The sequence below is a fragment of the Hippopotamus amphibius genome, chromosome 17, assembly GCF_030028045.1.
Source record: "Hippopotamus amphibius kiboko isolate mHipAmp2 chromosome 17, mHipAmp2.hap2, whole genome shotgun sequence".
In the NCBI taxonomy this organism is placed as follows: domain Eukaryota; kingdom Metazoa; phylum Chordata; class Mammalia; order Artiodactyla; family Hippopotamidae; genus Hippopotamus; species Hippopotamus amphibius.
The window spans coordinates 36,832,409-36,844,385 of NC_080202.1; positions in this window are offsets into that span (position 1 = coordinate 36,832,409).

Here is an 11,977-nt window from a genome sequence, read left to right on the forward strand (position 1 = left end):
GGCAGGAGACAAGTATGGGACCAAGTGACTCTGAATTCAAGTCAGAACAAGACAAGGGCTCTAAAGCAATGAGTGGGGACCTGGAAGGCTTCTGGGAGGAGACAGTATTTTGAGTTGGCTTTGACAGGTGAGTGAGTATCACACAGGTGGAACATCCTGAAAGAGCAGGAGAGAGTGGAGGGGAAACTAGATGGCATGTCCTTCAGGCCTCACAGAATTCATAGGGCAGTTGTCGGGAGCCGTCTGGACAAGCCAATGCTGTGACAAGGTCACCAGGCTCCAAGGAGGACCGCAAGGCGAGAACTCCTTGGAAGGGCATTTCGGAGCAGGAGGATCGCAAGGCGACCGCTCCGCAAGGACAGGCCCCAGACCATCTCCACCCATTGTACATTCTGCTCTTTGTTTCTTTGTAACACTATGCTTACCACCCACTTCCCCTCCCTGTTTCTATGTCCCCAGGAAAGAACCAGGGTTTGACACATTCTTTCTCCATGTCTGCCCCACCAAGTCCCCTCCCACCACTCCTTGGTGGAAAAGGCGGGCACCTCAGGCTACTAAATGCTGGAGAAAAGGGAGGGGTGGCTCTTTTTGTAATGCTCATGATTGCAGCAGGCATAAGTATAGACATAGACATTAGGCATAGGTGTGGGTGCTAAGGGCTATAGTTTGCTTAGATATAAGATTAAGAAGTTATCTACATATGCTTACCTCAGAGTCACAGGGTTTGCAAGCCAAACCTGACGAAAGAAAGAAACTGGTAGATGCTGAGGGAAGATATGCTCTGTCATAAAAGATTTTTTCTGAGATATGTTTACTGTATAAATACACAAACCTCTGACAATTAAAAAAAAGATCCTGCATAGCTGACACAGGCCTCCTCGTCTCTTCCTTGCGGCGACGCCACTCATCCCTTGGGTACTCCTGGACCCGCTGGAGCTGGACTTCGGCAGGCAGTGGTGTCTCCAATTCACACATGCAAGGGGCTGGAATTCAGGGAGTTAATTATAATAGCAACAAGGGCCAATTGTTGAGTGCTTACTTACAACCAGACCCTATGCTAAGCCCCTTACATATATTGTCTCATTTAATCCTCTCAACAACCCTAATGAGAGGTAGATGTTATTAGGTTCATTTTACAGATAAAGAAACTGAGGTTCAGAGAGGTTAAATAAGTTGTTGAAAGTCAGGATTCAAGGGCAAGGCTAGCTGACTTCAAACCCAATGCTCTTAATCACGACATCATGCCCTCTTTCAAAGTGGCCTGCTCAATTTCACAGGGCTATGAACTAAGTGGCAGATTGGCATTTACTGAGTGCTTCCAATCAGTGTGTCAGACCTTGTTCTAAATGCTTTGCACATTTTAATTCATTTAGCTGAAGTAGAGGATGTAGTCATCATTGCCATTCACAAATGGGGAAACCAAGGCCAAGAGAGGCTAAGTAACTTGCCAAAGGTTGCTACCAGGCCGTCTGGTTCCAGAGTCTGGGCTCTTTACCACAAGCCCGCCTACTCTATGGGGTTACAAGGTATGGGGCTGGGGCAGTCACAGGCCCAGTGGGGTAGAGAACTCAAGGGAGGGATGTAGTGGTCTGTGTGGTGTGTGAGGGAGAACCCAGCCACAAGGGCTGAGTGTTTTTCTCTGCTGTTTCCTCAGGTGGAATTCAATGCTGAGTTCCTATCAAAACTACTGAGAGCATAATGCCTCCCCAGGTATCTATTCCTTAAGGCATTTTGTTGAAGTGGGTTTTAATTAGCAAATACAGCTGCTTTGCAAAGAGGGGTTCCTTCTCCCCTTGTGACCAGGGTCTCTGGTCTGTTGGAGCTTTCTTGAATGGCTCACACAGTCCTCCATTTAAGCTCAGGAATCACTTTGCTGAGAAGGACATTAGCAAGATGGGGCCATACAGGGGGAAGGCTGGTGTGGATGTGGTCAGAGATTGAATTAGGTGATGGAAAGGAAACCTTCCATGGCTCAGGTCCCTAATATGACTCTATTCAGGGTCTTTGGGACCAGGTCTAGGTTGCCTGACTCAACGAGAAATAATGTGAACAGGTATATAAGAGGTGGAATGATCCCATTTGGAGAAAGAAAAATTGTAGGGAGATACATAGCATTAATAATTAATTAAGCACATGGACTCTGAAGTTGGACTATCTGAATTCAAATTCCCACTCCGTTATTGTATGGTGTTGGGTAATTTACTCTAAGTCTTGGTGTCCCATCTGTAAAATGGGTATATTAATACCTCTAATCATCAACTGTTCATACAGTAATGATTAATGACTTGTGGGAATTAAAATGACCAAGTACAAAGTGTTTAATACAATGCTTATCATACAAACATTCGATGCCTATTATTTTATTCAAATTAAATGGGGGACAACAACAAAAATAATTGTTGTTCAGAATATATTACCAGGGAATGAAGTTGGCTACAGAATTTCCTAACAACGAAGGGTGTGAAGCCTGAGCAAATTGTAAGAGCTTCTCCTCAGTTTCTTTCCAAGGGTGTATCTTAACTCAGGGGTGGTCATTTCTGAAGGCAGGGCCTGGGGATGCCCTGGTGTTGGGCGGGTCTGTGTGGCTTCCTGAATCCATGACGATTGATAAACAGAAGCTCTGTATGGCATTGCCTGGGGTTTACAACCAGGAGATAGAGCGCCTGCATTGCCAAGATGCCCTTTTATAGCTGTTTCCTGAACCTGAGTAAATTTCTGTTTTAAAAGTACCTCCTGAGCCCCTAAGTCTCCTCACTGCTTAACATGAGCAGCTGCTTCTCTTTGGCTGAGTGAGAGCTGAGCTGCAAAACTCCCGGAAGGAAGGAAGGGATAAGTGGGTTGGCTGGGGTGGCAGGGATGGGTCCCCCATAGTGGGGGATGGGCCTGAATCCAGGCCTGGATGTCACTAGGGCCTTTTTAAGAGGATTTGTCCTGACTTGAAAGTAGCTGAAAAGCCTGGCTACTGGCAGAGATAAGAGTTACTGAGTATCAGCTGAAGGGATGGCAAGTGCTGAGGGGGGCCCTGGCCAAACATCTTCAGGAAAGTTTCAGAGTCATTGTCACTTGCAGGGAATTTCCTGGACTGTGAACTTTATTGCAGAGAGGACAGAATGGCTGGGTAAGAGGAAGCTGGCCTCAGGCTCCACACCCACCCCTCCCACTCCCCCACGCAGGATTCTGTGTTACAGACCTAAACCCTGTTCCAGCTTGGCCTCCTGCAGCTGTGCCACCCTCGCCAGGTCCTCATCCTCACTGAGCCCTGGCTCCCTCCTTGACAAAAGGGGATGACAATAGCACTTACTGCTAGTAAACACTCAATGTATGTTAGATTTAAATAATATAATAAGTGATGACTCCTGAGGTCAGAGATTTGCACTGAGGGGAAGGAATGGAGAACAGAGTCTGTCCCTTTTCTTGGGAGCTGATTAGAGGTACAAGCCAGGCATAAATCAAAAGAAATGCAATTGGAAAATACCTTTTCCAGCCAGTGGTGGGGAGCAAAACACAAATATTGGAAAGAATTTCTAGTTACTCTTTGCAGTATATTTTGTCACACTTTTGTGTTGGTTTTCTCATCCCTATTTTGAGATGCTGTTCAAATAAAAGTGTGTCCCCAGAGCTCTCACAGACTGACAGCAGGAAGCAGCTGTCAGGAAGCACATGGTGGCAAGCCAGACATTTGGTCAGAACGTGTTCTTGGTCCCCTGGCAGATTCTGGGGAATTGACCTGCGGAATTGACCATTTCACTACAAAAGCATAGAGTGGACTGGCAGAGACTAGATTGTGCTGGCCGAAGACTAGGCAGGGATCAGCAAATTCAACACGAGGCAACGAGCATCTGCCAGGCACCTGTGTGTTCAGTAATTAGAGAAGGCTTCCAGATGGAGGGGGCTTCTTGTAATTTGTGGGAGATTATTGACTCAGGCAAAGGCTATAGGATTGAAAAGAAGAGGAGGATGAACACTAAGAAGCAGTAAGGTGGAGAAAGCCCCTCTGGCCTGGGGGCTTGTAGAAAGACCAGTGGAGTCAGAGGTGATAGGGCAGAGAACAACATCCCAGGGAATGAAGCAGATGTTGGGGAAGGATTAGTCTCTGACAACGGATGTGAAATGTTGATCCAGAGAAAAGTGCCTGGTATTTGTCCAGGTCAAACCAGTGCAGCAGCTTCTGTAGGAGGAGGTGCAGGAAGATGGTCCAGGTTGGGGGCCCCACACTCCTGCAGCTCGCCCTGGGGGAACCTCACCAAGGTCCAGAACTCAGTTTCCCTACCTGGGAACAGATCCTCTAGTAGGATTCAGAGAAGGATCTTTATATTCAAAATCAAGGCCAGCAGCTAGGCACACACATGTAATTATGTGTTTTGTGTTTTTTTTTAAACTCACCTATGCATGGAAAGAACTTTAATAGCGATTTCTTGCTTGATGGAGCTATACTTAAATTTTTTCTATTTCATGCATTTCATATGTTCTTTAATGAGCAAACATTGTTTTTCTGTTTGTTTGTTTTAATATTTATTTATTATTTACTTGGCTGCGCCAGGCCAGTTGCAGCACGTGGTATCTTCCTTGCCGCGTGCAGGATCCTTTCAGTTGTGGCATCCCGGATCTAGTTCCCTGACCAGGGATCAAACCCAGGCCCCCTGCACTGGGAGTGCAGAGTCTTAATGGCTGGACCACCAGGGAAGTCCTGCAAATGTTATTTTTTAAAAAGAAAGAAAAGAAGTGCATCTGCCTGTCAGCGTTTAGTTCCTAAAATCAGAGGTTTCTTTCCAGCAGGCCGCCATCACCTTATAGCTCACTTGCCCGTCTTCTTTCCATATGTTTTTCTTTTCCTTTGTTAATCATTCTTTTGCACCTAATTTACCTGCTAGTGTCTGACACTATTGAACTCATTTTCTGAAGCTGTTTTCCCAGTTGGCTTTCAGGTGGCAGCTTTCTCTTCCTTCTTGGATGGCTGCTTAACCCCTAAAGTTGATGTTATTCAGGGTCTGTCCTCAACTGACCCTCCGGGTTAGCACACTCACTCCCATGGCTGCAGCTACACTGCCTTGTGTCAATAACAACTTGCTGCTCCACCCATCTTCTTGCAGAAACATTTCTCCAATCGCCTACTATCTATCCCTACAAGTCCCTCAGATTCAACATGCTTAAAACTTAAATTCTCTGCCTGAGAGCAACTCCTCCTTCTGCATCATCTGTCTTGGTGGTGTGGGTCAGAATCCTAGTCATCATCTATTCTTCCCTACCCCTCTGCAGCAGGTCGAAAAGAGATGTCCATGTTTTATAATTACTACCTTATATGGATAAAGAATATTGCCTTATAAGAAGAAAGATGTGGGACTTCCCTGGTGGTCCAGTGGGTAAGACGCCACACTCCCAGTGCAGGGGACCCTGGTTCAATGCCTGGTCAGGGAACTGGGTCCTGCATGCCTGCTGCAACGAAGAGTTCACAAGTTGCAACCAAGAGCCCGCATACCGCAACTAAGAAGTCCTCATGCCACAACTAAAGATCCCACATGCTGCAACAAAGACCCAGCACAGCCAAAATAAATAAATAAATAAAATATTTAAAAAAAGAAGAAAGATGTGATTAAGAATCTTGAGAGGAGCTTATCTTGAATTATCTAGGTGGGTCCTAAATCCAAAGAAGAGTGTCCTTAAGAGACACACGGAGGAGAAGACACACTGAGAAGGAGGCATTGTGACCACGGAGACAGAGACTGGCGTGATGCCACAAGTCAAGGGATACCAACAGCCACTCAATGAACAGACTGTCCCCTACAGCCTCGTGAGGGAATGCGGTCCTGCCAACACCTTGGTTTTGAACTTCTTAGAGCCTCCAGAATCTGCCACTGTGAAAGAATAACTTTCTGTTGCTTTAAGGCACCCAGTTAGTGTTAAGTTGTTAAGGAAATTAATATAACCTCATTCTTCGGCATCTAATTGATCACAAAAGTCCTGTTTTCAACTCCTAAATCGCTGTGGTTTTCCCTCCCTTGTGCATCTCCTCTGTTTGGTCCAGGCCCTCCTGCGTTCTCCTGAACCACTGTAGTGGTCTCCTAACTGGTCTCCCTTCCCCTGGGCTTCCTCTGATTACTATCTCTATACCCAATCCATTCTCCACAGTGCACCCACAACCTAGAACCACAGGAATCATTCTAGGATATAAGTTTGACTACATCACTCCCCTATTAAAAGATCTCAAAAGCTCTCTATTGCCTTTAGTAGAACCAAGTCCAGATTATTCCTCAGGATGGTATACAAGGCCCTTCCCAGGCTGGATTTAACCTTCTTTCCAGCCTCCTTTCTCACTCTGCCCCACTAGGAACACTGGGCTCTCATCATACGGATCATTGCAATTCCCTTGTCATGATCTGCTCTTTGAAGATCCTGCTCTTTTTTTTAGAAAATAAACCTTTAATTTCGTGATATTTGTAGACTCATGTACAGTTGTAAGAATACAGAGCGATCCCATGCACCTCTTAATGCAGCTTCCCTCAGTGGTAACATCTTACAAAACTTTAGTAAAATATCACAACCAGGATGTCAACATGGATGCAATTCACCAACCTCATTCAATTTCCCATTTTTCTGGTTCTCATTTCATAGTTGGTTCAAAGCAGTGTTATCATGTGTAGGTTTGTGGATCCACCACCATAGTCAAGGTACAGCACAAGGACCCCTTCCTCGCACAGCCTCATACCCCCATTTCCCTTCTCCCTCCCCCTTACCTCCACCTAACCCTAGCATCACTAGTCTAGTCTCCATTTCTATAATTTTGAAATTTCAAGTGTTAAATGAACAGAATATATAGTATGTAATTTAAAATGCTTTCAAATATAGCATAATTCCCTGGAGATTTCAATCAAGTTATTGCACGTGCCAGGTTTGTTCCTTGTTATTGCTGGATAGTTTTCCATCCTGTGCTTTTTTTTTTTTTTTTTTAATATTTATTTAGGGACTTCCCTGGTGGCACAGTGGTTAAGAATCCGCCTGCCAATGTAGGGGACATGGGTTCGAGCCCTGGTCCCGGAAGATCCCACATGCCACGGAGCAGTAAAGCCTGTGCGCCACAACTACTGAGCCTGCGCTCTAGAGCCCGTGAGCCACAACTACTGAAGCCCGCAAGCCTAGAGCCCATGCTCTGCAACAGGAGAAGCCACCACAACGAGAAGCCTATGCACAGCAAGGAAAAGTAGCCCCTGCTCACTGCAACTAGAGAGAGCCCATGTGCAGCAACAAAGACCCAATGCTGCCAATAAATAAATGAATAAATTTATATAAAAATTTTATTTGGCTGTGCCAGGTCTTAGTTGCAGAATGCCAGATCTTTGTGGCATGCAGGATCTAGTTCCCTGACCACAGATCGAACCTGGGCCCTCTGCATTGAGAGTGCAGAGTCTTAGCTACTGGACCACCAGGAAGTCCCCATCCTGTGCCTTTTTACGGCATCCTCCCCAGTTTTCTCCACCTAAGGGCCACTCTCCTTTCAATATATTTTTATCCCATGCTCCCACCCACAGCACTTGTTACATATTATTGTAATCATCTGTTGTACACTCAGCTCACACCATCTTCTCTGGTATCTTCCTCTCCCCATGCCCACCCCTCCCCAAACTTGCAGTGACTTAGAGCAGCCAGGTTGGTGCAGGGTGACCGCAACCTCTGGCCACAGCTGATTGAACAAGGAGTGAGCACCGGTTCACCCTAGCAGGGCTAACGAGTACCTCCCTCAGGGATTCTAGAGTTGGACTGAGATTCCCATCCTTTCCTTTCAAAACTTAAAAAAAAAATTTTTTTTTTTAAGTAGAGTAGCTTAAAAAAGGTAAGTAGCAAGCATTTTACATCATGCAGTCTGGGAGGCAGAGAGTCACACTGGAGTGACGGAGAAGCTTTGACTCAGAGGCAGAGAATCAGGATGAGAGATGGCAGGGAATGATGTCTCTGTGTTGCCTAGCGCTCCAGCCACAAGGGCTGGGAATTGTGAAGCCTGGGGCTCCGAGACACTCCTATATCCTTACAACCACCACCCTTCTGCCACCCTCCCTCCTGTCCCTTTTGACCTCAAATGAGCTTGTTAGATGTGATTTAACTAGATTGTAGTGTGTTTCAGGATAGAAACTTGTTTCTTTTTATATGCTAGTACTTTGGCTTAAAAGTTTTTTGCATTGTGGAGCTGCTTCTCTCTCCCCGCTTTGTACAGACCCTCAGGATACCCTCCTCATTTTGGTCTGCCATTTTTGACCCTCAACCTCTCCCAAAGCACACTTTTATAAGACATTAACTTGAGCTCTGTTCACATCTTAATTAACATTCAGGTCCTACAGCCCTCATGTCTTCAGTTTACAAGATGATGTCCCTTATCTTTGTGTCCTTAAATTGCTTTTGTGGGTGGTTATCTTGTTTCCCCAACAGATTAGGAGACCCCTGAAACCTCAGAATCTCTCCCCCAGCAGCTCGAGGGCTCCCAAAGGGCAAATAGAAGGTCTTCATTAATCTTCCAGATCCCTCGAGGGAAGAACTTACCTTCTATTAAAAAAAAAATCCTTACTCTATATTAGTTCTGCACACCATGGGTGCTCAATAAATGTCGACTGACTGGGTAAACGATAGACTTAGTTCCCTGGAGTATCATAATCTTTCTTTCCACAGGGAGAAAGTAATAACATTAGGCAGAGCAGGCTGGATCCCTTAATACGATTACCTAGGATTTGTGGGCTGGTGACTCTTTCCCCCAACTTTATTGGGTCCATTCATCTTCACAGCATAGATATTCCCAGAGACCACTAATGCTGCTGACCAAATGGTGGGATACCATTAACTGGCCTCACCCTGCTAATCACAACTGGAGTGCTGCCTCCAGCCTAAGATAGGGGGAGAACCCACACTGTTGAGGCAGGGCTTGTACTGACAAGTGTGATTTAACCAAGGTCAACAGTGTCGAACTTGCTCTGTATCTGTATTTAAGACATCCCAGGGACTTCCTTGGTGGTTCAGTGGTTAAGACTCCGTGCTCCCAGGACTTCCTAGGTGGTACAGTGGTTAAGAATCCACCTGTCAATGCAGGGGACACGGGTTCGATCCCTGCTCCAGGAAGATCCCACATGCCACTGAGCAACTAAGCTAGTGCCACAACTATTGAGCCTGCACTCTAGAGCTCGTGAGCCACAACTAGTGAGCCCATGTGCCACAACTACTGAAGTCCATGTGCCGAGAGCCTGTGCTCTGCAACAAGCCACTGCAATGAGGAGTCCATGAACCACAATGAAGTGTAGCCCCCACTCGCTGCAACTACAGAAAGCCTGTGTGCAGCAATGAAGACCCAATGCAGCCAATAAAAAAAAAAAAAAAACAACACTCCTTGTTCCCAACGCAGGAGGCACAGGTTCGATCCCTGGATGGGGAACTAAGATCCCACATGTCACATGGCACGGTCAAAAAAAAAAAAAGATATCCTACCATGAGCCAACGTATGTATGACCTTAGCAAGTTATTTTTTTAACCTTTTAAAAACATACCAACTTGAGATATAATTCACATAGCATACAATTACCTATTAAGTGTATAATTCAGTGGTTTTTAGTATATTCACAGAGTTGGGCGACCATCTCCATAACAAATTTTAGAACATTCTCTTTACCCCCAAAAGAATCTCCGTACCCACTAGTAGTCACTCTCCATTTCCCCACACACCCTGCCCTAGGAAAACGCTCACCTATTTTATTTCCATAGAACATTTTCCTATTTTGGACATTTCATATAAATGGAATTATACAGTATGTGGTCTTTTGTGACTAGCTTCTTTCACTTAGCATGTTTTCAAGGCTCACCCATGTTGTGACATATCAGTACTTCCTCTGTATTTATTTATTTATTTATGGCTGCGTTGGGTCTTAGTTGATGCACACAGGATCTTTCGTTGTGGCATGCGGGCTTCTCTCAAGTTGTGGTGTGCCAGTTTTCTCTCTCTAGTTGAGGCGCGAGGGCTTAGCTGCCCTGCAGCATGTGGGATCTTAGTTCCCTGACCAGGGAGCGAACACGAGTTCCCTGCATTGGAAGGCGGATTCTTTACCATTGGACCACCAGGAAGTCCCAGTACTTCATTCCTTTTTATTGCCAAATAATATCTCGTTGTATGGCTATACCATATTTACCCATTCATCAACTGATGGACATTTGGGTTGTTTCCACTTTTAGCAGGTTATTTCTCCATGTTTCATCTTATTCATCTATAAAAATGGGAGTTAACAGTTGTCTGCTTCAAAGGATCACTGAAAGTACACATGGAATATATGAAATACATTCTAAACTACAACGCACAACATGCTTGTAAAGACATAATTTTAATATTTATATGAGATCAACTAAGGAGAGCACTGCGGCCAGTGTAATTTCCCCAAGCTTTTGTTGGTTAATTCAGGGGAATTAGGTGCTGTCTCTTCAGGTTTGATCTCTATGTTGAGTCCATTTTGCTCTTTTCCCTAGGTAATGGACTGCATTTTTTAGCCACAGCCTATCATCTCATTAGCATTTGTTGCTAGGAGACCAGGTTAGAGAATGCTTAGCTCAGTGCAATCCACAGCCACTGCAGAAAATCACTCGAATCATAGGATGATATTTAAACATCAAGACAGTTCCATTTCATCCCAATTTTTAGCAAAAGGGCTGAAGCTACAGGTGTTCTTAGGGGCCTAGGTTTTCTAAATACCTTGCCAACTCTCCCTTCTCTGCTTAGCAAGTAAGTATGCTAAGGTAATGCAAAAACATTTTAATATTAGAGAAGAGGAAATGAACTAGGAAGGAAAACTTGTTGCCATAGTAAGTACAGAGATTCTAAAATCCAATTGAGAGGTACCTACCATTGTGCTCCCACAACCTGTTATTTTTTGCAGATATTTTACAGCTTTAAAATCTGTGGGTGCAAAAAGTATAGAGGAGGCAGGCTGGGGTGATAACTGGATTATATAAGAATGACTGTTTCCTTTATCACTAGTAGATGCCTAGCGCATAATTTCCCCTTCAAAGCCTTGGTAAAAGCAGCTGGGGATAATGAACAGTGGTTAAAGATGCTTTGTTTTACATCCAGCAAAAAGGATCATTAACACCTCAACTGTTTGTTTTACCAAGCCTGTGGAAGAGCTCCGGCTGCTGTTGATCGTCACGGTAACCCTCGGGGTAGAAGGGCAAACGGGTGGGTAATTCACCAGAAAATGGTATGCACTGATTTGGATTAGGTGCGCCACTGCTCCTCTCCACTCGTGTGCTTAACTCAGAGCTGACTAGTTCAAAAGACATGAAACTGCAATTCTTCACTGCAACTATCTGGGGAGGGACAGAAATTTTACAGGGAGGAAGGGTATATCCCCCAGAAAAACTCTTTTACTGTTTCCCCATTATATTTCTATTCTAGACTTTATTTATTTATTGGCTGCATTGGGTCTTTGTCGTTGCAGGCGGGCTTTCTCTAATTGTGGTGAGTGGGGGCTACTCATTGTGGTGGCTTCTCTTGTTGCAGAACAAGGGCTCTAGGCACATGGGCTTCAGTAGTTGAAACATGTGGGCTCAACAGTTGTGGCTCTCGGGCTCTAGAGTGCAGGCTCAGTAGTTGTGGTGCATGGGCTTAGTTGCTCCGTGGCACGTGGGATCTTCCAGGACCAGGGATTGAACCTGTGTCCCCTGCATTGGCAGGCAGATTCTTAACCACTGCAACACCTAGGAAGTCCCATCTAGACTTTATCTTAATGTCACATCTGATTCTTAAGGGGCAAAGGCTTATGAGTCCAAGAGACATCATGTTGAAATGGCGATACAGGAGAAGGAGGGGGAGTATAGTTTCATCTTCATTTTACTGAAGAAGAAATAAAGGCAAGGAGCTATGACTAGGACAATAGTTGGTCTAAGGCATAACTCCAGTCACATCAGGGAAAACCCCAAAGAAATGCAGAGCTGTAGTTGGCTCAACCTGATTCACAACATC